The following is a 25,078-nucleotide window of genomic DNA, read 5'->3' as shown; positions in this document are numbered from 1 at the left end:
ATTAGTGCAATTCTGAACATAGTGCAAAAAAACAGGCAAATAGCATGTTCATAACCATTGTAGGACAGAGGGCAGTATGCCGGGAGCCATAAACAAGGGAGTAACTATGGAAAACCACAGGCGCTAAGCAGAACATTGAGCTCACTCAGAGGGGCCCCAGATTGGAACCCACCCCAGGGGAGGGGGCCAACAGCCTCTAGCAGACCTCCCCTGACGCGGCCCCACGACCAGTGGCCCCCCCTGACTCATCCCTCCACCCAGGAGGGTGGAGCACAGCAACAGCCCAGTTCCGCACAGGAAACACAGGCGGCTCTCAGGCAACCCCTGCGGCCCAAAAAGGGAAGGCAGTCATAGCTCCGGCAAACCGTCCAACATGGTACACAAACAGGTAGAGGTAGAGTAAGCATCATACAATAAAAGGGGAAAGAAAAGGGGAGAAAGAGAGAAAGAGTAAGCAGGGAAGAGAGAAGAAGACATAGGAAAGAAGGAGAAAAGCGTCATACCTGCCGAAATCCGGATCCCGCTGCATTTCACATATGTGACTCTATTCTCCCATTGGCTGCTCAGATGTAATATGGAGGAAATGCTCAGCAAAGAAACTCACTGAAAACTGAGCATGTGCAGAGTTCCCACCACAGCTGCAAAATTCCTAGCTGAAATGGGGACATGGACAGAAGATGGAGATAGAGAGCAGCAGGATCAACCAAGTTTTTTGCAGAATACAGAAAAGGAATCTCAAAGTGACTGGGTGAGTATGAACAGCTTGTAAAGCACCATTTGATGATAGTTTTTTTATGATATGGGTTTAATGATATGTTAAATTGTATGCTCCTAATTGTTGTCTTTCTATATAAATATCTTTGATAGATTAAAAAACAGAGTTGATAGGAAATGTATGGCTTTTAGATCCCCAATTAGACTTGCAATCACATTATCTGGCAGAGTTAAGTCTTCCAGCACCAACTTCTTTTGCAGTCCTTAGATGTCATGTGACCAAATGCCAAGAGTGGCAAAGGAAGCTGATGGCGGAAGATTTGAAGGTAAGGCAGGTCATACACAATTTCTTTTTTTTATGTTAAACCAGTGGGTTGAATGTAAAAAAATGTACTGACTCCTCCATCCACACACTCATGTGGATGAGAGAATCGCATCCGCTGAGCTATTGTATTCTGTTGACGAGGAGACTTCCCTGCTGGCAGAATACAATGATCAGTGTTGTTGGCTATAGCCAGCAACACTGATCGTTCATGGAAAAATGGACAGGCTGGTTGCATACAAGACAACATGCTCAACAAGCTAGATCATAAATAGATCAAAATTTGGCCAGTTCCTGTTGAACCGGAAAAATTCTGATGCATGAAATGCCGACTTAAGTCACTATAAACCATGTCCATTAGAAACTCCAACCTTTCACAATGACCACCAATCAATAAGGGACTATGGCACACTCTGTATCATGCACTTTCATTAGTCCACATAAATCTGCCTCTACCAAGAAAGAGCTAGTTGGTTATATTTGTCAAAGTATCCCATTCCTTCACTGGTATAGGGTGATGAATTGACTTGACGTATGGCGCTATCGATCAATGTACATGCAGATCAGATATGTCACCAACACATGTTAAACAAAGATTTAATATAGCAGTTAGTGAATAGATAAGATGCAATGTTTTGGGGTCACACAGGATCTCCTTCACCAAGGCATCTGTAAAGGGGATAACCTAAGATGGACACTTTTATCATGATTTTTAACTGAAAGCCAAGACAACTGTTTTAATGGAAAATAGAAGATCTAAAATTAAATATTTTTTGGCAAAGGAATGTTACTTTAAAAGGAAAAGATGCTCTTTCGACAAACATTTTTTATAAAAAGGTGAGTTCACCTTAGAGTTGGATATTGTTGTCTTTATCTATGTTCAAGGACAGCTGTAGAATATGTTCTGTGTGCTCATTAAATACTAATAAAATGGAGTCATCTCACCTGCCAAAACAATGTTCACACACCATATCGCAGTAATAGTGAGTGATTCATCATCCTCATAATATGTTACTAGATGCCTTATTTTTAATACTATTACAGTACAGATGGGATAATGTAACTGATATGTTCCATATGCTACCTGGTAGGTCACCCAATCAATTTGGAGGTGAATTGTTATTATTATTTATTTAGATGGTTTATTATCAGGAAAGCAACTGATTTAAATGTACGATGCAACTGTCCTGATCCATCAAACTTCAACCAGCAACGTAAAGCAACCCTGTCAGTAGCCAAAACATTTCAAAGTGCAGTTTCCTAAAGTAAAAGAGCTATTAACCACTTTACCACCGGAGGATTTTGCTGTCTTCCGTCCAGGCCACTTTTTGGGATTCGGCGCTGTGCGACTTTAACTGAAAAATTGCGCGGTCGTGCGACGCCGTACCCAAACGAAATTTACGTCCTTTTTTTCCCACAAATAGAGCTTTCTTTTGGTGGTATTTGATCACCTGTGCGATTTTTACTTTTTGCGCTATAAACAAAAAAAGAGCGTTTATTTTGAAAAAATAACAATATTTTTCACATTTTTTTATATGAAATTCCCCCCCAAAAAAATGTAAAAATCAAATTTTTTTTAAATTTTTGGCCAATTTGTTTTCTGCTACCTATGTTTAGTAAAAAAAATCGCAATAAGCGTATTTTGATTGGTTTGCGCAAAAGTTATTGCGTTTACTAACTAAGGGAAAGATTTCTGTCATTTTTGGTGTTTTTTTTTTTAACGCGTAATGGCGGTGATCTGCGATTTTTTTTGCAGGACTGCGACATTGCGTCGGACAGATCGGACCCTTGACTGACATTTTTGACACTTTTGGGGGTACCAGTGACATTTCTACAGTAATCAGTGCTATATATATGCACTGTAACTGTAAAAATGACACTGGCAGGGAAGGGGTTAATTTTATTGGAGAGGGAGGGGTTAATGTATGCCTGGTGCTTACTGACGTGTGTGGGGGAGGTGACTGTGTGACAGAAGGACAGATCGGATGTCCAGCTATGCTGAACACTCCGATCTGTCAGTCCCTGTCACTATGGAGATCCGCCCGCTGTGTTTACACACAGCGGGCGGATCTCCAGACTCGATCCCCGACGATCGGGGCAGAGCAGCGGCAATCGCCGCTGCTCCTCCGCTGCCCCGACTCCCGCTGTGAATAAACACAGCGGGAGCGAGCCTCCGGCGGCGCGCGAGCGCTGCCCATAAGGGGCGGAGTCCAGCGACGTAGGTCTACGTCGCTGGACGGGATCGCGGCACTTTGCCGCAGTAGCCTCCATGTGAGCGGAGGTAAAGTGGTTAAATGTACCTCTTCTGTGGCCCTTGCTTCCTACACTGCAGCCTTCTTTAGGATTTTCACTTTTAGTGTTGGATGCATGTGTCCCCATCTCACTTCCAACCTCTGACCCCTACAGGACACATTTTTTTTTTAAGTGTCCCATTAAATACATTTCACTTTCTGCACTGCAGATGGAACAGGAATTGTCAGGAGAACTCTCCAAAGTATGAAAAATCCCCACATACAGGCGGTCCCCGGGTTACAAACATCCAACTTACAAATGACTCCTACTTACAAACTGAGGGAGAAAACAGGAAGTGAAGAGAAATCTACCCCTAGGAAGGGAAATTCACTCCTGTAAGAGTTCTCAGGGGAAAAAGGTGTCTCCACTGAAGCTTTATCATCAATCCTTGTTTCCACAACAACCCAAAATTTTCAAAATCCAATTGTCATGGGGACAGAAAGTGAGGTGAAATCTTCAGAACAAGGTTACAGACAGCAAAACAAATGGTACAGGGGTGTTAACCCTTCCCTATGCTATGCATAAAACTTAAAAACTATTATTTTGGCTGGAGCTACACTTAAAAAATGTACCTGTACCGACTTACAAACAAATTCAACTTAAGAACAAACCTACAGACCCTATCTTGTTCGTAACCCGAGGACCGCCTGTAGTTGTCATTTCAACACAAGCCCCCACTGGAAGATTTTCCAATTGTTCTAGTGACTACTCAAAATTTTAATTACAATGGTCCCCAGGAAAAATAGAGATGCCTAGAATGTATAAGTATGCCTATTCCTCAATAGCCACAAAATATCTAAATCCACTTTTTGTGTACCAAATGCCTTTATAATCCTAAATATTTGCTTGTAAAAGTAGCAGTGACATGACTGCTGAGAAGCATAGGCCCATTTTAACCAGCTATTAACAAACCAACACCTTGCCCCCCCAAAAAAGGCACACAGACTGATTTACAATGTCTTGAAAAAGTATTCATACCCCTTGAAATTTTCCACATTTTGTCATGTTACAACCAAAATCGTAAATGTCTTTTATTGGGATTGTATATGATAGACCAAAACAAAGTGGCACATAATTGTGAAGTGGGAGGTAAATGATAAATGGTTTTCAGCATTTTTTACAAATAAATATCTAAAAAGTATGGCGTGCATTTGTATGCAGCCCCCCCCTGAGTCAATACCACCTTTCACTGCAATTACAGCTGCAAGTCTTTTTAGGTATGTCTCTACCAGCTTTGCACATCTAGAGAGTGACATTTTTGCTCATTCTTCTTTGCAAAAATAGCTCAGGCTCTGTCAGATTGGATGAAGAGCATCTGTGAACAGCAATTTTCAAGTCTTGCAAAAATTCTCAATTTGATTTAGGTCTGGACTTTGACTGGATCATTCTAACACATGAATATGCTTTTATCTAAACTATTCCATTGTAGCTCTGGCTGTATATTCAGGGTTGTTGTCTTGCTGGAAGGTTAACCTCCGCCCCAGTCTTAAGTCTTTTGCAGACTCTTAACAGGTTTTCTTCTAAGATTGCATTTGGCTCCATCCATCTTCCCATCAACTCTGAGCAGCTTCCCTGTCCCTGCTGAAGAAAAGCATCCCCACAACATGATGCTGCCACCGCCATGTTTCACAGTGTTGATGTAGTGTTCAGGATGATGTGCAGTGTTAGTTTTCTGCCACACATAGCATTTTGCTTTTAGGCCAAAAAGTTCAATTTTGGTCTCATCTGAGTAGAGCACCTTCTTCCACATGTTTGCTGTGTCCCCCACAAGGCTTCTCGCAAACTGCAAATCAGACTTCTTACAGCTTTCTTTTAAGAACTTTTGTGATGTCAGAATCTCCACAGGGTAGTGGGACGTGCCCTTGCATTGCCTTTTCTTGAGTTCAGGCACCACCCAGTCACCTCGTACATTAGTAGCCAGTCCCATCGATGCAACTTAACCTCCCTGCTTTAGTTCAAGGGGCCTTCATCGTCATTGTGCTGCACATAGCCTGTGCAGAGAGCAGAGCTATGGGAGGAGTCCAGCAGGCCCATCTAAGCTAGGCTGCCTGCAGAAAACTACAGGAAGGGGCGGAGACAAAACTAAGAATGGTGCTCCCTCCTGTAGCATTAGGGGGCACTCATCCTAACAGCTGTTCCTAGAAAGGAGACAGGACAGAGTCATGAAAAGCATTTGCAGTTTTTCTAACAGGCTTCTATCATTGCGAAAATGGCATACGGGTATGTTAGCAGAAGAGAGGCTTAGCTTTACAATGTGATTAGATTAGGGTGATGCTAATATGTATTGTGACTGCAGAAAGTGTTCTTTTTAAAGTTGAAAACTTTAAAATGTAACTCCACTTTTGTTGAGAAAAAGACATTCCCCTCTGGGTGATCTCTGTACATTACAAGGAGTTTAACAAACTTTGTTGCAGATTTCTACCTTTTGTTATTCTGAACAAATCATTGTTTGTTCCTCTGTGCCTCTGTACGGAGTGGGTCAAATGGGAGTGGTTTCATAATTATCTATCAGCTGTAGCAGTTGCAGAGCACTAGTGAGGAAAATTTGGTGGGCCTGCATCCCTTTATTGTAAAGTGTTCCTATTGGGAGTATCTCACCAAAAATGACATTTTTGTTGCAGGGGATGCCAGAAATCTGACTTGTATCTTAGGCAGACTTCTGGGAAAATTGGTGAGCCAATCACACAAGCAGGATATGATTTTTCAGGGGTGTGGTCAGTACACATTCTGTGTACAGAACAGCTCCAGGTAGCCATATTGCATTGCATTTTCAGAAAATTACAGCGGCTGCAGATTGAAAAGGAAAGGCAATTTTTAATAACATTCAATCACAATATGATTTGTGTTGCAATTGTATACACTATATTGTTTTTTCTTTATTTGCTATTTTTTTCCCCACGAAAGTGGAGTTACCCTTTAAAGTGACATTAAACCTCCATTTTTAGGCACTTTTAGTAGTTTGTTTAATCACTTACTGAGTATGCAGTTTCTTTACCTTTTATTCTTTGCTTACGTTCCATTTTAAGCTGGTGCCATGACTGCTGCCCCAGGTTGCTTGTTTCAAGGTGGCTTCTTTCTCTTTTAGCACTCTATAGTGCCATCCTTGCATCCAGAGACTAGAATTGTGCAGCACTGAGAGAGCAGGAGCCATCTGCATTGAAAGCTTTAAACTGCAAGTGCTGGGGTAAGAATTTTAACAAATAGTGTAACGGATCAACCAGCACCCTGACCGGGTACCTCAGTTGACGGATGCTCCTAGTGCTTCCCGAGGGCTCAAAGCAGTCCACCAGGCACCATAACCACGTCAGACCCCATGAACTGCCGCAGCTTGGTTGGGGTCTCACCATCTCCTACCCACCCTGGACCTACGACAAGGATCCAGGTTCCAGTGGGTGAACCTCTCTTTCCCCAGAGAGGGCAGCAGCCACTAGCTCTTACACAAGCTCTTACAAGAGCTTCGTGATTATCCAAGGGAGTATGAAGGACATAGCAACCCCTTGTAGCATATAACCCCTATGAGAGACAGGACTCTAGATTGAGGGTGAAGTATAACTCAACTTTATTGATCAAGAAACATACTTTTATACAGTTATTCCCCACAAGGTTACCGCCCAGGTGGACCTTGTTGAAAACAGGCCCTGGCATTCACAATCCAATGAAAACAGAGTTTTACACTCCCATACAGTGTACACAAAGATATACACTATGGGACAATGCCCCCTCCCCCGTAGCAGCCAATCCACATGCACGTATACATCCCATTATAAGCTTATCTTAAGGCAGACAGAACAATGTGAGAGGCAAAATCCACATTCCCTCCCAATACACAAACAATAGGGAAGTCTGCCAATGACAGTTAGTGTGTCTCTTTCACAGACAAGCACATGGAATACACTGTGTAAGGTGGTATTAAATCTTCATATTTCTATATGAAGATATGGTTGACAAATATTACTGTCCCACTTGAAGCAATCCAAACCATTAATTATCTGTCTTTTACTCATAGTGACGGCTAGTACCGTCACAAATAGTTTACTGGGGATGGTTTATTTTATTTTGCTCAATGTGTCAGCTAAAAATGCTGTGGGTTTAATACTACTTTAACTACTTCTCCTGTAATGATTTAGATAAGGGCAGAACCATTCATCAAGCATGCATTTTTAAACAACTCAGCAAGTGCATCGAAAGTCCTTTTTTAATATCTACAGAACCTATGCAAGCAAGGATCTCCAACAGCATATGCCCAACTCTATGCCAAGCAGAGAGCTGTCCGAGGTGTTTTTTTTTTTTTTCTCTGCAAAACTGGAGTGCTTCTTTAAATGAAGCGTCAGTGAACAAAAATCCTTCAGTAGATTTACATGGTTCCAATTGATGCATTTGTCACAATAACAAGTCATTTGAAAAGTATTTTGTAGAATAATTTCATGTTATAGTTAATGGGTTCTCTGTTACATAAAGATCGAAATAAATCAAAGTTTGTCTGTAATTCCCACTGTTTTCCCATTAAGCTCAGTTGAGCGGGTTTGTCGGCACGGCAGCAGATATACCCTCTGGGCCTGGGTGTTAAATGTGTGAAACATGATTAGCAAGTTTGATGCCATTGCAAATAGATGAAGAGAAAATTCTCGCAAAGTGTCATTGTATCAGTGCACAATTGGCAGTGCCATACACATCCCACGCAGTGTGAACACCAAATACCTAAGTTAAGTATTTCTACTTAAAATTACCATATTATGCCTTAAAATCATAGCACATAAATATGTATCAGGGTAGCTTGCTATTAACCCTGTACAGAGGACTGGATGCCTGCCGTGCAAAAAGATGCGGCGAGGAGAGTGCCACCTACTGGACCTTTTCAGTAAGCTCTACCCTCCTATACCAGCAGTCTGCTTTTTTTTTAATAAACCTACACTATATTAACAAATATGTTGGGATGCCTGCCTTTACACACACTTGAACTTTAATGGCATACCAGTCTTAGTCCATAGGGTTCAATATTGAGTTGGCCCACCCTTTGCAGCTATAACAGCTTCAACTCTTCTGGGAAGGCTGTCCACAAGGTTTATCATATTTTTGGGGGTTAGATACACTAAATTACCAAAAGTATTGGGACACCTGCCTACACACACACACACACACACACACACATGTAGTGAACAAGCATGCTGAGTCTGTGTGAAACGCGTCTACAATTCCCCTTCTGCTGTACCTTGTACTTGGATATGCATCAATAAAGGATAACTTTGCTTCATTCAAGCTTCCCTGTGGTGTGCGGCCCTTTCCTCTTCTAATTGTAAACACATACAGTACATGAACTGTAATAGCAACCCAGTCTTAGTCCGTAGGGTTCATTATTGAGTTGGCCCACCCTTTGCAGCTATAACAGCTTCAACTCTTCTGGGAAGGCTGTCCACAAGGTTTAGGAGTGTGTCTATGGGAATGTTTTTCCAGAAGAACATCTGTGAGGTCAGGCACTGATGTTGAACATGAAGGCCTGGCTTGCAGTCTCCAATCGAATTCATCCCAAAGGTGTTCTATCGGGTTGAGGTCAGGACTCTGTGCAGGCCAGTCAAGTTCCTCCATCCCAAATTTGCTTATCCATGTCTCTATTGAGGAGCAGCTAAGCCACCCTTGGATAAAATACTTGTCATCCTGTAGAGAGGGAGGGAGGTGTTAGACTAGAAAATTTAGATGGACTTTACATAAGTGGCAAACAAAATAATGCCTCACTCTAGCAAGCGCTTTTTAACCGCTTCAGGACTGCCCGTCTGCATTGTAGGGGGGGGGGGGCTCCTACAGGCACAACAATGTACCTGTATGTCAGCTTGCTTCTGGGTTCATGGTGCGTGTACGCACAATCCCCCCCCCCCCCCCCTTTGACTCTTACACTGTGATTGGACACAGCGGAATTTTGTTAGCAGGTCCCGGACAATGATTCATGACTGGGACCCGGTGACAAACAATGCAGAGCTCACACAGAGGGATCTCTTTGATTAAAGCAGGGTGAAGGAACCAATAGATTTTTAGTAAAAATTAGCACATAACACTTGTTAGGCATACACTTAACCACTTGATTACCCTGAGATGTAACCCCTTCATCTGCCAGTTAAGGATGATCGAACTTTTGAAAAGTTCGGCTCGGCCAGAACATCCGAACTTCCCGAAGGTTCGGCCCGGATTTCAGAACCCCATTGAAATTAATGGGACCCGAACTTCGGTAATCAAAAAACACCATTTTGAAGCCCCAAAACCCAATAAATGCCCCTAAAAAGTGCCTAGGGTTCTGGGTCATGCCACATTAACTTTTAATCACACAAAAAAAAGTTCTTAAAAATTGTCATTTTTGATAAAAAAGCCAATTATTGAAAAATTAAAAAAAAAAAAGAGATTTTTTGATTTTTACTTTGGATTTAGTATCTGGGGGGTCTAAAAGGTGTGCATGTGAAGTTTCAGCTCTGTAGTATGTCCAGAACCCCCCAAAAATTAACATTTTCTTATAATTTTTATTAGAACAGGAATACGGCTTCTCTACTGCGTTTTTTCTTGCATTTATCGGGCATTTTTGGAGGCAGGCATGACTTTTTTTGGATTTAGTGTCTGGGGGGTCTAAAAAGTGTACCTGTGAAGTTTCAGCTTTGTAGCATGTCCAGAACCAGAAAAAAGATCATTTTTCAGTAGAGCAGGGATGGTGGGACCCCTCTTTTACACTTATATGATCTTTTTTTGGGGGTTCTGGACATGCTACAGAGCTGAAACTTCACAGGTACACCTTTTAGACCCCCCAGACACAAAATCACACAAAAAAAAGTTCTTAAAAATTGTCATTTTTTAAAAAAAAGCCAATTATTGAAAAATAAAAAAAATAAAAAAAAGAGATTTTTTGATTTTTACTTTGGATTTCAGATCTGGGGGGTCTAAAAAGTGTACATGTGAAGTTTCAGCTCTGTAGCATGTCCAGAACCATAAAAAAAAAAGATTGTTTGTATTAGAAAACGTTAAGCACAGGAATATGGCTTCTCTGCTGTAACACCTTGCCGGTTTAATAGAAGGCATTTTTTTGGGTTCTTTGCAGTCAGGAAAAACATCTGAACTTGTGTATAGTGGTACTGTACACAAGTTCTGATGTTTTGCCTGCCTCCAAAACCCCCCAAAAAATGCCAGCAAAAACACAACTGGGCATTTTTTTTTTGACGCTAGCGTTTTTTTTTGTCATTTTTTGGGGTTCTTTTGAGGCAGGCAAAACATCTGAACTTGTGTATAGTGGTACTGTGCACAAGTTCTGATGTTTTGCCTGCCTCCAAAAATGCCAGCAAAAACACACCTGGGCATTTTTTTTTTTGACGCTAGCATTTTTTTTTGGCATTTTTGGGGGTTCTTTTGAGGCAGGCAAAACATCTGAACATGTGTATAGGGGGTATATATAGGCATATATGTCTGAATATATACCCCTAGACATATATAGGTGTGATAGTAGCAGAAATATATTACTGTAAATGATTTCATTAGCGCAAGCATTTATTTCTGCTACTATCACACCTATATATGTCTAGGGGTATATATTCAGACATATATGTCTATATATACCCCCTATACACATGTTCAGATGTCATGTCTGACATCAAACATGCCCTCAAAAAAGCACTGGCAGTGGCAGCCCCTGCAGCATAAAAAATGCTAGGCTGGTGAGAAGCCATAATGGTGTCCCGAAGCTATTCAGAGAAATGATCATTTCTCTATAGCGGTCACCCTGCTATGGAAGGGTTTTGTCACCCTGCCATAGCAGTCACTGCCAGTTAACCCTACACTACACTACGGTCCCCTGACACTTAACACTTTCCCTACAGAAACTAAATTTTTGAAGCTAACTTAAGTGTAAAGGAGCACTCTAACTACACTAGATATCCCTTTCCTCACACTAAAATAGCTAAATGACACTTTTAAAGTAAAATTAACAGAACTGCTTCCACTCTCTTCCATGTCCAGTATAACAATGCTGGGAATATGGCGGGGGCGATCTTATATACTGGGGGGCGTATTCACTAATGATTGGTCTAGGGACCCCCTAGTCACTCCAATCAAATTCCTAGCATTCTCCTGCCCCCTCAATTGGCTTTTGCTAATGGTTCTGGTCCAATCACGGGCTTTTAAAGCCCATTTCCTGAAGCATTGCATTTTGGGCGGTTCTGGTTGCCGAATTCCGAACTTTTTGGGCAAAAAGTTCTAAATTCGGCCGAACCTCGAACACCCAATGTTCGGGCCGAACCAATGGTGGACCCGAACCGTTCGATCATCCCTACTGCCAGTATCAGTTAGTCAGTTCCCAATCAGTGCCACCACACTATCACAGTCCCACTATAATTCACTGATCACCACCATTACTAATATAAAAAAAAATAATAATTACAAATCCTATTATAAAACATAGTTGTAGATGCTATAACTCTCACACTAACCGATCAATATCCCCTTATTGGCATTTTTTTTTAATCAAAGACATGTAGCAGAATACATTTTGGCCTAAATTTTTTTTTTTCCATTAAAGAATTTTTATTAGGTTTAAAAGGAACAGTACATTTTATGACATAGCATAACAAAGAAAGGGTACACAAATTGCAACACGGATATGTACAGCAGTTAGAATTGTCATACAATTATGCCATTAAGAGTCTTGGGCAGACCTTTCGGGATGTATTGTGTCACCTAGTGCAGTATACGTCCGCCAGCATGGATGCGCATAAAGATTTGGATGAGGGCATCAATAGGGAGAGAGGGGGGAGGGAGGTGGAGGGGGAGGAAGAGGGAGAAGAAGGAATGAGAGAAATGGGGAGGAAGGAAGAATGGGGAGAGAAGGCCGGAGATACATAGGAAGGAGGGGGAAGAGAAAAGGGGGGGGGAGAGTGAGGGGAAGAGATGGGGGGGGGGTAGAGGAAGAGAGAGGGGAGGGGAAAGGGGAATTGAAGAATTGAAGGAAGGGGGAAGGAGGTAAGGGAGGAAGGGAGAAGGGGAAGGAGGGTCGAAAGGGAAGGGTAGGAGGGAGCGAAATAGGAAGGAAGGAAGAGGAGAGGGGGGGAAGGAGGGGAAAGAAGGAGGAGGAGGGGACAGGGGAAGAAGGAGTGATGAAGAAGAAGGGAGGGAGGGAGGGAGGGGGGGAGAAGGGAAAGGGTGGGGGGGGGCAGCGGGGGGAGACAAGGAAGGAAGGAAGGGATGAGGGGAAACGTAATAAGAAGGGAGAAAGAGAAAAGAGAGGGAGAAAAAGGGGGGGGGGGGTCGAGGAGGGGAAGGAAGAGGGGGGGGGTTGTGGAGACCACAAGTTCGGAAAACAGGGGAAAGGAAAGGGGGGAGGGGAAGCTAGTGTGTGAGTTGTCTGCAGATCATCATAACATCTTATTCAACAGCCATATCCAGCAAAAAGTAGGGGACTGGTGAAATTAGGGGATAACAATTAAACGTAACAGGAAAAAACAAAAACAAGAATAACCGGTCAGCAGAGTAATCCAAAATCAAATTATCAGCAAAGTAAGATTAATAACCCTTAGTCGAGATCCAAGAGGACCACAAGGACCATTCACGGTCAAATCCGGCGCTACGACCAGCTTTGCGTGCGAGAATGCCCTCATACACATAATTAGTTTTGACCATGGCAATAACCTCTGAGGAGTTGGGTACGATATCTGATTTCCATCGTCTAGTCACCAGGCCGCGGGCGGCCAGCAGTATGTGGGTAACTATGGAACTACTTTCTATAGAGAACCTCTCAACCCCTATATTCAATATCGCCAGTGCTGGAGATGGGCGGGCTATCACCCCAGTAATCTCTGAGATTATGGAGAATATCTTGTTCCAGAAACTGGTCAGGTGTCTGCAAGACCAAAATACATGAACAAGGTGGGCTACGTCGCCACACCCCCTCCAGCACTGGGGTGAATAGTTTGGTGCGAATTTAGAAAGGCGGTATGGGGTGAGGTACCATCACAGGGTGATCTTCTGGGACAGTTCCCAGTGGTTAGCGCAAGATGAGGCTTGTCTAACCGAGCGGAAGGCTGCTTTCCACTGCTCATCAGTAAATGAATCCCCCAGATCCCTCTCCCATTTTGTAAGTGGGACAATTTTGCAGTAATCCAGCTTGTTGTGAAAAAGGTTGTAGAAAAGGGAGGTTTCTTTAATCGAGCAGAGGTTACCCAGCAGGTACGTCCAGCCTCTTAGGGGCAAGTGGATATGAGGGGATGTCAAGGAGCGGAGGAAATGGGCGAGCTGTAGATACCTGTAATGCTCAGAGGAGGGGAGCGCGTATTCCGCCTGTAGGGTTTGAAAGGATTTGATGTTGTCTCCTATCAGAATATGATCCATATTCGTAATGCCCCTACTAGTCCAAACTCTGAAGGAGGAGTGAGGGATAACTATTTCCAATACTCCCGTAGGGATAGGGACCCTCGTTTTTTGGGATGACGGTAGCGCACAAGTCGTGAACGCCCGCCAAGCCAACAGCGAGGCCTTGACAGAGATGGGTAACCTCTCTAGCGGCAATGGGCGCCATACATCTGCCAGGAGCACCGTCCGCAGGGGAAGGGGAGAGCAGATGTCCTCCTCCAAAGAACTCCACACTGTATGACACCCTGGGGCCACCCAGTGCTTTAGTTGAGCCATATGTGAGGCGAGGACTTAGTCACCGATATCCGTCATGCCCATTCCGCCTGCGGTCCAGTGTTTAGAGAGAAGGGAGTGGGCACTTCTTGGCCTCTTCCCCTTCCATACCAACCCCTTCAGTGCTGTCTGAAGTGATGCGAGAATTTGACGGGGGACAGGAATTACTAAGGATCTAAATATGTAGAGGATCTGGGGTAAAATAAGCATTTTGAACGAGGCAAGGCGGCCCGACCAGGTGAGTTCAGTTTTCAGGATTCTCTGGCACTCCTGCGTAATTTTAGTTACCAAAGGGGGGAAATTCGTAGCAGCCAATTTATCCACCGTTGGGGTCAGTAAGATCCCCAGATAAGGTATACAATCTCGTTTCCACGTATAGGGGTACAGAGCTTGTAATTTACGACTCATTTGTTGAGGTAAGCCCAGGGGAAGGATCAAGGACTTCGCGAAGTTAGCCTTATAGTAGGAAACCAGGCTAAACCTCTGCAGCAGTGAATGTGTAGCCGCCAGGGATTTTTCTGGGTCCGTCATAAAGATTATAACATCATCTGGGAACAGGTTTATTACATGGGAGCGCATAGGGGTTACAAGGCCTTTGATGTGAGGAGAGGATCTAACGGCCTCCGCCAGAGGTTCGATAAGGAGGTTAAAAATTGAGGGGGAGAGTGGGCAGCCCTGCCTCGTTCCGTTGGTGATTGGGAAAGCTTTTGAGAGCATATTAGAGGTGTACACCTTCGCGGAAGGGTTAGAGTAGAGCACTAAAATCGCACTCAAGATAGGTCCCTGGAAGCCAAACCGCTGCAACACCCTGGTCATATATGTCCAATGGACCCGGTCGAATTCCTTCTCCGCATCCAAAGAGAGCAGCAGAGAAGGCACCCGACCGGACCCTGCCCTGTCTATAAGCCCTATGACCCTTCTTGTGGCATCCGACGTCTGTCGTCCCTGAACAAACCCGGATTGGTCCGGGTTAATGAGATTTGGCAATATAGGGTGAAGTCTAAGGGCCAGCACTTTAGCATACAGCTTGATATCCGTGTTCAACAAGGATATCGGTCTAAAATTGGGGGGAGAAGTAGGTTCCTTGCCAGGTTTAGGTAATGTGACAACATATGCTTGGAGTAACTCCCCTGGCATGGAGGCAGAGGCCACAGCAGCCGCAAACATCAAGGCTAAGTGAGGGCTAAGCGTCTTTGCAAACTTCTTATAATATAAGTTGGGGAGTCCATCAGGGCCCGGGGATTTACCGGAGGGAAGGGTGTGTATGGCCCGTTCCACCTCAGCTGTCGTGATTGGGGTGTTCAGAGCTTGCAGGGTGGAAGGGTCAAGTGTCGGCAAGTCTATGGACGCCAAAAAATCAGAAATAAGTTGTTCAGTTGGTTGAGGGGTGGAAGGGTCATCTTTAAGGTTATATAAGGATCCATAATATTCAGCGAATGCGTCAGCTATTTCCTGCGGGTTCATGATTTTTGAGTTTGTGGCGGGATCCAGGAGGTAGCAATTCTGTTTTTGACGCGTTTAGCCTTAAGTTTATTCGCCAATACCTTCCCGGCCTTGTTACCTGCCGAGTAGTGGGAGAGTTTAAGGGCTCTAAAATATTTGTCTTGGTGCTCAACCAGTAGGTTTCTCAGATCAGATCTAAGTTTGAGTAATTGTTGGGCCAAGTGAGGACGGGGGGTGTTCTTATTTAGGGGTTCTAAGCGCTTGATCTCTGCCATGAGGTGGTCCAGCTGCCGTGTCCTCTGCCTCTTAAGCCTTGCACACAGTTTAATAAGTATCCCCCGAATAAAGGCCTTGTGGGCACACCAGATCACCGTGGGGTCAGAAACCGAACCCTCATTATGTAAAAAGTATTCCTCAAGATGTCGCCCTATCTGAGAGGCAAATTGAGGAGAGCCCAGCACCTGTGCATTCGCTCTCCAGAGATACGCTGGGCCCGGGGTGCGATCTTCCCGCACAGATATGGATACTGGAGCATGGTCGGACCACGTGATGTTATGAATGCTCGAGGTTTGCGTCAATTGTAACAGACGCTTGTCAACCAGTATCATATCAATGCGGGAGTAGGTATTATGTCTCAAGGAGTGGAATGAATAATCCCTCTCCCCCGGGTGGTGGCATCTCCACACATCAAACATCTCCACCTCATGAAATATAGATTGTAAAGCTGGAGGCGATCGCTTGGGTGAGGAGGAGATGTCCAACGCGGGGTCCGCCGTTGAGTTAAAGTCTCCACATACTACCAAGGAACCATACTTGAGCTTGTCCAATAGTCTGAACATCTTTCGCCAGAAGCGTATCTGACGCGTGTTGGGGGCATATGCATTCAAGATCGTATAGGGGATATTGTTCAGTTCGCACTGCAGTATAAGATATCTTCCCAGCGGATCTGGAACAACCCTGTGTAGGGAAAAGGCTACAGAGTCTCTCACTGCTATCAGAACTCCCTTGCGTTTACAACTGTCCGATGCTGTGTAAATATGAGGGAAATTTCTGTGTGACAGCGTTGGGGCTGAGGACTGCATAAAATGAGTCTCTTGTACACATAGGAGATCACTTTTCAACTGTAGAGCCTCACGCCACATAGAAGCTCGTTTGGCAGGGTGGTTGAGGCCGTGTACATTGAAGGAGGTGATTGTGATAGCCATCATTTAAGTGTGTAGGCGGTGGTGATGTTACCTGATCCAGTACGACTTCGTAGGGAGCACAGAGATAACCATCCGTGGAGCCACAGTGAGCGAAGAAGGCAGGGGCCATCCGCAACATGTGTCCATGTGAGGTGTCCGTAGTCCATGGTTTTAATCTGCTGACCAAAAGGGAATAGAAAAAAAAAAGAGAAACAACAAAACATAGGAGCAAAGGTCAAATGCTCGTAATATGCGTAAAAAATTGAGAACAAACTCGTGAGCAGGTTTACTGCACATAGTCATGGGGGGAGGTTTGGGTGGGCACTACGGCCAGGCTCAGGGAGAGGGTCTCTGCGGAAAAGCTTGAGGTGGCGACCCCTTGGGCTTCTTCTTCCCCTTTTTCTTATGAGTGACTGTTTGCCAGTCCTCAGGCAATGGGGAGATGCGCCCGGATGGCCGTGGAGGGGTGTTGTCCTGGTCCGGGAGGAGACCCCAGGACTGAAGCAAATCCAGGCCAGCTTGCATGGTAGTGATAACGTGGGGCTTGTTGTTGTATGTGACCGTAAGCTTCACAGGGAACCCCCACCTATAGATAATGGAAGGGTTCCTGAGGATTTTTGTCAGTGGGTGTAAAACCCTCCTTTGTTGCAGGGTGTATTGTGACAAGTCAGCAAAAAGCTGGAGTCTGGAATATGCTTCCGGTATAGGATCCCTCTTTCGGAATGCTGACATGAGGCTGTCCTTTACATGATAAAAATGTATCCTCACAATAACATCTCGGGGGATCTCCTCCGGTAGGTGAGAAGGCTTAGGGAGGCGATGAATCCTGTCAATGACAAGTTCAGACTGTGGTGTGTTCGGGAGGACCGCTAAAATAAGGTCTCGTGCATATTGGTCCAGGGCACCGGGGTGCACCGACTCTGGGACCCCCCTGATCTTGACATTGTTCCTTCTCGACCTATCCTCTATGTCAGCCAATTTTGATTTAAGCTTGTCAATCTCATCCTCATGGGTATAGTGGGCATCGATCAGTTCATTGTGTGAAGCTGCGAACTCCCCCATTTTGGATTCAACCCTGTCCATGCGTCCTCCCAGGGCCTGCGCCTCCACCTTAAATGCAGTGACACATTCCATCATATCCGCGTGCATGGAAGCCCGCAGGGACATCATCATGTCCCTGAGTCTAACCTCAGAGACCGGCTTCTCGCTAGCAGGGAAGGTGTCTATGTTAGGTGACAATTCCCGGGTAGTGTTGGTAGATGAAAGGTCCCCCTGGCTTACCTCCACGGCCGACATGTCTCCCGGCCACGCCCCCCATTTTGGCCTAAATTTAACATTTTTATATTATTATTATTTATTTTTATTTTTTTTATTGGATACGTTTTATAGCAGAAAGTAAAAACATTTGGGGTTGATTTACTAAAGGAAAAAAGCCTGTGCACTTGCTCCAGAGCTTAATAAATGAGGTAAATCTTCATTTACAAAGAATATCCAATCACATACAAACAAAAAGAAGAAAAAAAAAAACATAATTTTTAGTTGCACATAATTGGATGGTAGAAGTCAGCAGAGCTTTCCCTCATTTGCTAAGCTCTGGATCACACAGAAGGTTTTTTTGCTAAGCTCTGGATCACACAGAAGGTTTTTTATCTTAATGCATAGAATGCATTGGGTAAAAAACCTTCTGACTTTACAACTCCTTTAAAGTGTTTCTTCATTTAACATTTAAATTTATTCTAAAGGCAGAAGGTTTTTTTTAAATCTTAATGCATTCTTTGCATTAAGATTAAAAGAAACCTGGGTTCAGCTCCCCCCTCAGCCCCCCTAATACTTACCTCAGCTCCGTTCCAGCGATCTTGCACAAGAGTCTTGGCTGTCCGGGACTCTCCCTCCTCATTGGCTAAAACAATCATAGTCAGTGAGCCAAAGAGGAAAGAGAGGGTGCGGAGCCGAGCCAAGGCTCCATGTCTGAATAGACACACAGAGCTCAGGTGCCCCCTGGTGCTGTGGGGGCACTCGGCCAGAGGGAGGGGCGAGGAGCGCCAGCGAGAGAACCGAGAAGAGGAGGATCGGGGCTGCTCTGTGCTAAACCACTACACAGAGCAGGTAAGTTTAACATGTTTGTTATTTTTAAACAGAAAAACCCCAAGACTTTAATATCATTTTACCCTAGAAATGCCATTAAACCACACCCTGTCCTAGGATGACAACTGTACTGATCAGCATTGTCCAAAAAGGGAGTTCTGTCCTAGACAAAAAAGGAGCAAATAAGAGAACTTTATTGTTGAGTTATTGAGTTTACATACACTTTATGTATTTGTTCTAAGTGGCACATTAGCTGGACAGCTTGGTCTGTTAAAGAAGTTCATAAATGAAGTTCATAAATGAGAGATTTACTGGCAGGACCACCAGATAATTCTATGCTACAGGTATCACAAAGACCAAGCAGTCCACTGCACCAATAAAAAAACCTGATGGGCAGCCTAATAATCTCCCAATCCTAATTAATATTCAGGACTTAGAATATACCAAAGTATTTTTTTCTGGCATCATGTCTGGGGCAAGTTTTATTAGAATGATACTTTGGCATGAAGTAGAAGATGTATATTAATCCTGCACTGTGGGTGATTCTGCCCACTTATAATTTTCCTCTTAAAATCAAATTTTATCTGTCACATTTTTCAAAATATATTACATTTAATTCTATCTGAAAAGATTTGATGAGTAAATTGCCATTTATTTTTATGGCTCTATTAAATAGTTCTTAGTAGAGCAGCTTTACTCTCTCTATTTCACTGTGTTAATAGTAAGCATATTTTTTTGTTTGCTGAATTACTTGAATAGGGTTCTACAGATAATGGCATAGAGTGATTGGGATAAAGTCCATTAAATCCACCTGTGGCAGAGAGCAAACAGCAGCAGACTACTATAATCAGGGACTGTGATGAGTTCAGGTGTATTCAGACTAGGATTTAAACCCATGTGGGCAAGCTCGCCAGGACGAGGTCATCTGTACTGGCCAACCATCTGGGACATTCCTCACTCCACAGCCATAGAAATACATGCCCCTTTTATATGTACAACTGGAGGGTGAGGAATGCTCTGGCTGCAGATGATTGACCCCATACGGGTGACAGCTTCCTGATGGGCTTACACACATGGGTTTAAATCCTAGTCTGAACACATCTGAACTTATCTGTAGTCATGGACAAACTGCACCTGTAACATATGTTTTAGTTAGTGGACCTTTGATTACCTTTACAAATCTCCATAAAAGAATTACTGACATGTCACAATATCCAGCAGCAAAATATGCTTTCCAACCCAGTTCTATATTTTTCTATTTTATTAGTGGCTATGCCTAGGGAGAGATGACGCCTGATGCCTTAGGTCTGCTGCCAAAAGCCAAAATAACTACCAGTATGTTTCCACCAGAAGTGTGAAAACTCATGAAAGAACCGCATGTAGTTTGTGTCCTAGGTGGTATTTGAACCAATGACCCAAAGCTGCAAGGTTGGAGTGCTTGGTTATGCTCCGACAAGCTTACAGTAAATAGAGATGGCCTTGCGGTTTGCCCGGTGTTCGGTTCACGGCAAATTTTGCTTGATCGCAAATTTGCGAAAAGTCAGACTTTTGCCGATGTTCGTGAAGATGTCCACGCCGTCATTTTCTTTTTCATTCAGAAGAACTTTGACCCATGACACAGCCGCCAGGTGGAACGGGACAGCCAATTAAAACATTTCAGCACATGGACATGCCCCCTACCCTATAAATAGACCTGAGCTGTCAGCCATTTCACATTCTGCTTTTTGCCAGCGTAGGGAGAGGTCTGCTGTGTTCATGAGGGAGAGATTGCCAGACACAAATAGCTCTGTGAAGATCCACAAAAGTCCTTTTCAGGGCTGGTATTTCGGTTTAGGTCTACTAGTATCTTTTTAGGTTAGGGGCCGGTATCCAGTCGGTGCTTTAGGGGCAGTTAGAGATCGGCAGCAGTCACACAAATCGCTCTGTTAATGTCCACAAAAGTCCTTTTCGGGGCTGGTATTTCGGTATAGGTCCAGTCTCTTTTCAGGTTAGGGACAGGTATCCAGTTTGTGCTTTAGGGGCAGTTAGAGAGATCAGCTGCAGTCACACAAATCGCTCTGTTAATGTCCACAAAAGTCATTTAAAGGGCTGCAATGTTTGGTATAGGTCCAGTCTCTTTTCAGGTTAGGGGCAGGAATCCAGTCTGTGCTTTAGGGGCAGTTAGAGAGATCGGCTGCAGTCACACAAATCGCTCTGTTAATGTCCACAAAAGTCATTTAAAGGGCTGCAATGTTTAGTATAGGTCCAGTCTCTTTTCAGGTTAGGGGCAGGTATCCAGTCTGTGCTTTAGGGGCAGTTAGAGAGATCGGCTGCAGTCACACAAATTGCTCTGTTAATGTCCACAAAAGTAATTTAAAGGGCTGCAATGTTTGGTATAGGTCCAGTCTCTTTTCAGGTTAGGGGCAGGAATCCAGTCTGTGCTTTAGGGGCAGTTAGAGAGATCGGCTGCAGTCACACAAATCGCTCTGTTAATGTCCACAAAAATCATTTAAAGGGCTGCAATTTTTAGTATAGGTCCAGTCTCTTTTCAGGTTAGGGGCAAGTATCCAGTCTGTGCTTTAGGGGCAGTTAGAGATCGGCAGCAGTCACACAAATCACTCTGTTAATGTCCACAAAAGTCATTTAAAGGGCTGCAAATTTTTTGGTATTGCTGTACAGTGCACTAAAAAGGGGAGGGGGGAGGGGGTAATCCACAGTATAAAATACTTTGTAGAAAGTATATTATAGTGGATTAGTAGTATTATTGTGCACTGTGCAGCATTGTGACATGTGTGGTGTGACTGAGCGTTGCTGCAGCAATACTACAAACAGTTGCAAAAGCACTTATAATGTATTATAACTGGTGTGATATACCAATGCCCTCCCCCCCCCCCAATACCACATTTTGAAGTGGGGTGTTATCTGAGTATACTTTTACAAGTGTATTTGTGTCCTGCAACAATATTGCCTCTTTTGCTGAGTTAAGGCTGATACACACAGTGCCAAACTCACTGGCCAATTTTTTTGAACTGCTGTGATAGACCAGTGGCCCCCCTGTACCACATATTGAAGTGGAGTGTTATTTAACAGTATTATTTTCTAAGAGTGTATTTTAGTCCTGCAAAAATTTGGCCTACACACAGTGACAACAGTTATTGGCCAATTATTTGTAGAACTGTTGTAATAAACCTGTGGCCCCCAATACCACATATTGAAGTGGGGTGTTATCTGAGTAAACTTTTACAAGTGTATTTGTGTCCTGCAACAACATTGCCTCTTTTGCTGAGTTAAGTCTGGTACACACAGTGCCAAACTCACTGGCCATTTTTTTGAACAACTGGTGTGATAGAGCAATGGCCCCCCAATACCACATATTAAAGTGGGGTGTTATTTAACAGTATATTTTTCTAAGATTGTATTTTAGTCCTGCAAAATGTTGGCCTCTTTTGCTGTGTTAACTGTGCTACACACAGTGACAACAGTTACTGGCCAATTATTTGTAGAACTGGTGTGATAAACCTGTGCCCCCCCCCCCCAATACCACAGATTGAAGTGAGGTGTTATTTAACAGTATACTTTTCTAAGATTGTATTTTAGTCCTGCAAAAATGTGGCCTCTTTTGCTGTGTTGACTGTGCTACACACAATGACAACAGTTACTGGACAATTATTTGTAGAACTGGCAGACTGACGGACTGGCAGATAGGGAGGAGAGGCAGGCAGAACTTGCATTGCACAAGAGGTACAAAGCAGACTGCAAATGTATCAGGAGAGAGCCATCAACCATGTACAGTCACACCTGGCGCTCCCAGGATCCTGGCACATAGCTCCGCAGTGTGGGCTTTTTTTAAAGTGTCCGTTGCTGGCATCAGTGTTGCCTTCTGCAGCCTTTGCAGTCAACGCATAAGTCGCAGTAAGCCCAACACTCACCTAGGGACATTCGCCTTAAGAAGGCACCTTAAATCTCATCACCAAGCCCAGTGGGAGCAACACCATCAGAACCCACAAAGCCACACTCCAGGCTCTCACCATCCAGCCTCTTCTCCTTCTCCTTCTCCTGTCTCCTCACAGTTGTCCTCCACTCCACCTTCCATGATGCCATTGTCACGTTGTTCTGGAAAAAGGCAGGCTTCTGTGGCTCAAATGTTGGAGCATTAAAAAAGGTGTCCAACAGGTGTCCGACTACATTGGGTTAACGGCGATGTGGACGCTCTGAGGAGTGATGAACCCCTGGACTACTGGGTGGGCAGGCTTGACCTCTGGCCAGAGCTTGCACAATTTGCAATGGAACTGTTGGCTTGCCCCCCGTCCAGTGTCCTGTCCGAAAGGACGTTCAGCGCAGCAGGGGGGATTGTGACTGATAAGCGCACTCGCCTAGCTCATGACAGTGTAGACTACCTCACATTTATAAAAATGAATCAGGCATGGATCTCTGAGGAATTCAACACATGTGACCAGTAGACCATGTTTCATTGAAATTCCTCATGACAGGCCACAAATATCTGCCAGACCGCCATCCACCCACAGCAGTTCCTGGTCCTTGTCTTCGCTAAATACAGCGGCGTAAAAGGCATTTCATGTCCATTGAATGGCTAATTTTTGGGGCCTATACAGGCCGACACTTACTTCTGTATACTGTGAATGCCTAATGTACCTCTAGCCATCAAATACACTACGTTCTTTGCTGTTAGTTAAACTCATGTGGGCTAATTTTTGGGGCCTATACAGGCCGACACTTACTTCTGTATCCTGTGAATGCCTAATGTACCTCTAGCCATCAAATACACTACGTTCTTTGCTGTCAGTTAAACCCATGTGAGCTAATTTTTGGGGCCTTAAACAGGCCGACACTTACTTCTGTATCCTGTGAATGCCTAATGTACCTCGAGCCATCAAATACACTACGCTCTTTGATGTCCGTTAAACCCATGTGAGCTAATTTTTAGAGCCTATACAGGCTGACACTTACTTCTGTATACTGTGTGAATGCCTAATGTACCTCTAGCCATCAAATACTATGTTCTTTGCTGTCAGTTAAACCCATGTGGGCTAATTTTTGGGGCCTATACAGGCCGACACTTACTTCTGTATCCTGTGAATGCCTAATGTACCTCTAGCCATCAAATACAGTACGTTCTTTTCTGTCAGTTAAACCCATGTGAGCTAATTTTTGGAGCCTATACAGGCCTACACTTCTGTATCATGTGAATGCCTAATGTACCTTCAGCCACAGAATACTACGTTCTTGGCTGTCAGGTAAACCCATGTGGGCTAATTTTTGGGGCCAATACTGGCCGACACTTACTTCTGTATCCTGTGAATGCCTAATGTACCTTCAGCCACAGAATACAACGTTCTTAGCTGTCAGGCAAACGCATGTGGGCTAATTTTTGGGGCCTGGAATGGCCGACACTTACATCTTCATCCTATGAATGCCTAATTTTTCAGACTGGGATTGAAAATCAATGGGTCTGTAAAGGTTCCGCCAAATTGTGGAATGGATTCGGACCCATTTTACAGATGTGTGAATGGACCCTATATGCATTAGACATGTATTTACCGGCTGCTGTCACTTCTGGCTGATTTCTGAAAAAAATAATAATAATTTTTTGCTGTAAAAAAAAATTTAGGGCAACTTTTTCAATTGCAATACTTCTGTTATGACATTGTCCATGTGCTGGGACTATTTGTGCACAGCTAGTACGTCTTTTGTGGCTGCAAATATGACCTAAAGGTTTTTAAAGTTCACCTCCCATTAAAGTCAATGGGGCCCGCCGCGAACTTGCGCTTCGTGGACTTTTGAGAAAATTTGCGGCTAATGCCCTGGCCGATGTTCGTCCATTTCTAACAGTAGATAGAGTCAGATGTCTCATACAGAGCCTACCTCCTTGAACCTAAGGTACTTTCAGTCTAAGTAAGGAAGTGGAACAAGAATTGGTCATGTTCAAAGTTCTGAACTTCATAGCAACTAGTCTAAACTAATTTTTTTAACTGATCTGTTTATATCAACCTTTCTTAACCCCAGTGGAACTCTGAAAAATGTCCAGGTCTTGGGGAATTCATGCTAAAACCAAATATTCTGTGGTCAATTGGAAACATGCCCCTTAAATTGATAATAAGTAGGAAGAATTCAAAGCCCCACCCTTAGAGACAGCAAAAAAGATAGCTGAGGTCATGCTGCGTTGCTTTGCCAAGTACTTTTAGCCCTGGAATTATGTAGGCACCATCAAATAAGAGATCAATTAGTTACAGCTCTAGATCCCTCTAGTGGAGAATTGTTGGTATAACTGATTGCTTAATTATACCATTTGGCATATCATAGCAACTCCTTAGAGACATGTTATCGGGGCTGGGACAAGGGTTAGGCATGAGGGGCAGCTGCCCTGGGCACAATAGTTTATTGCAGGGATGGGGACTCC

This window comes from Pelophylax lessonae, assembly GCF_965119305.1.
Source record: "Pelophylax lessonae genome assembly, chromosome: 6".
Taxonomy (NCBI): domain Eukaryota; kingdom Metazoa; phylum Chordata; class Amphibia; order Anura; family Ranidae; genus Pelophylax; species Pelophylax lessonae.
This window is presented reverse-complemented; position numbering follows the sequence as displayed.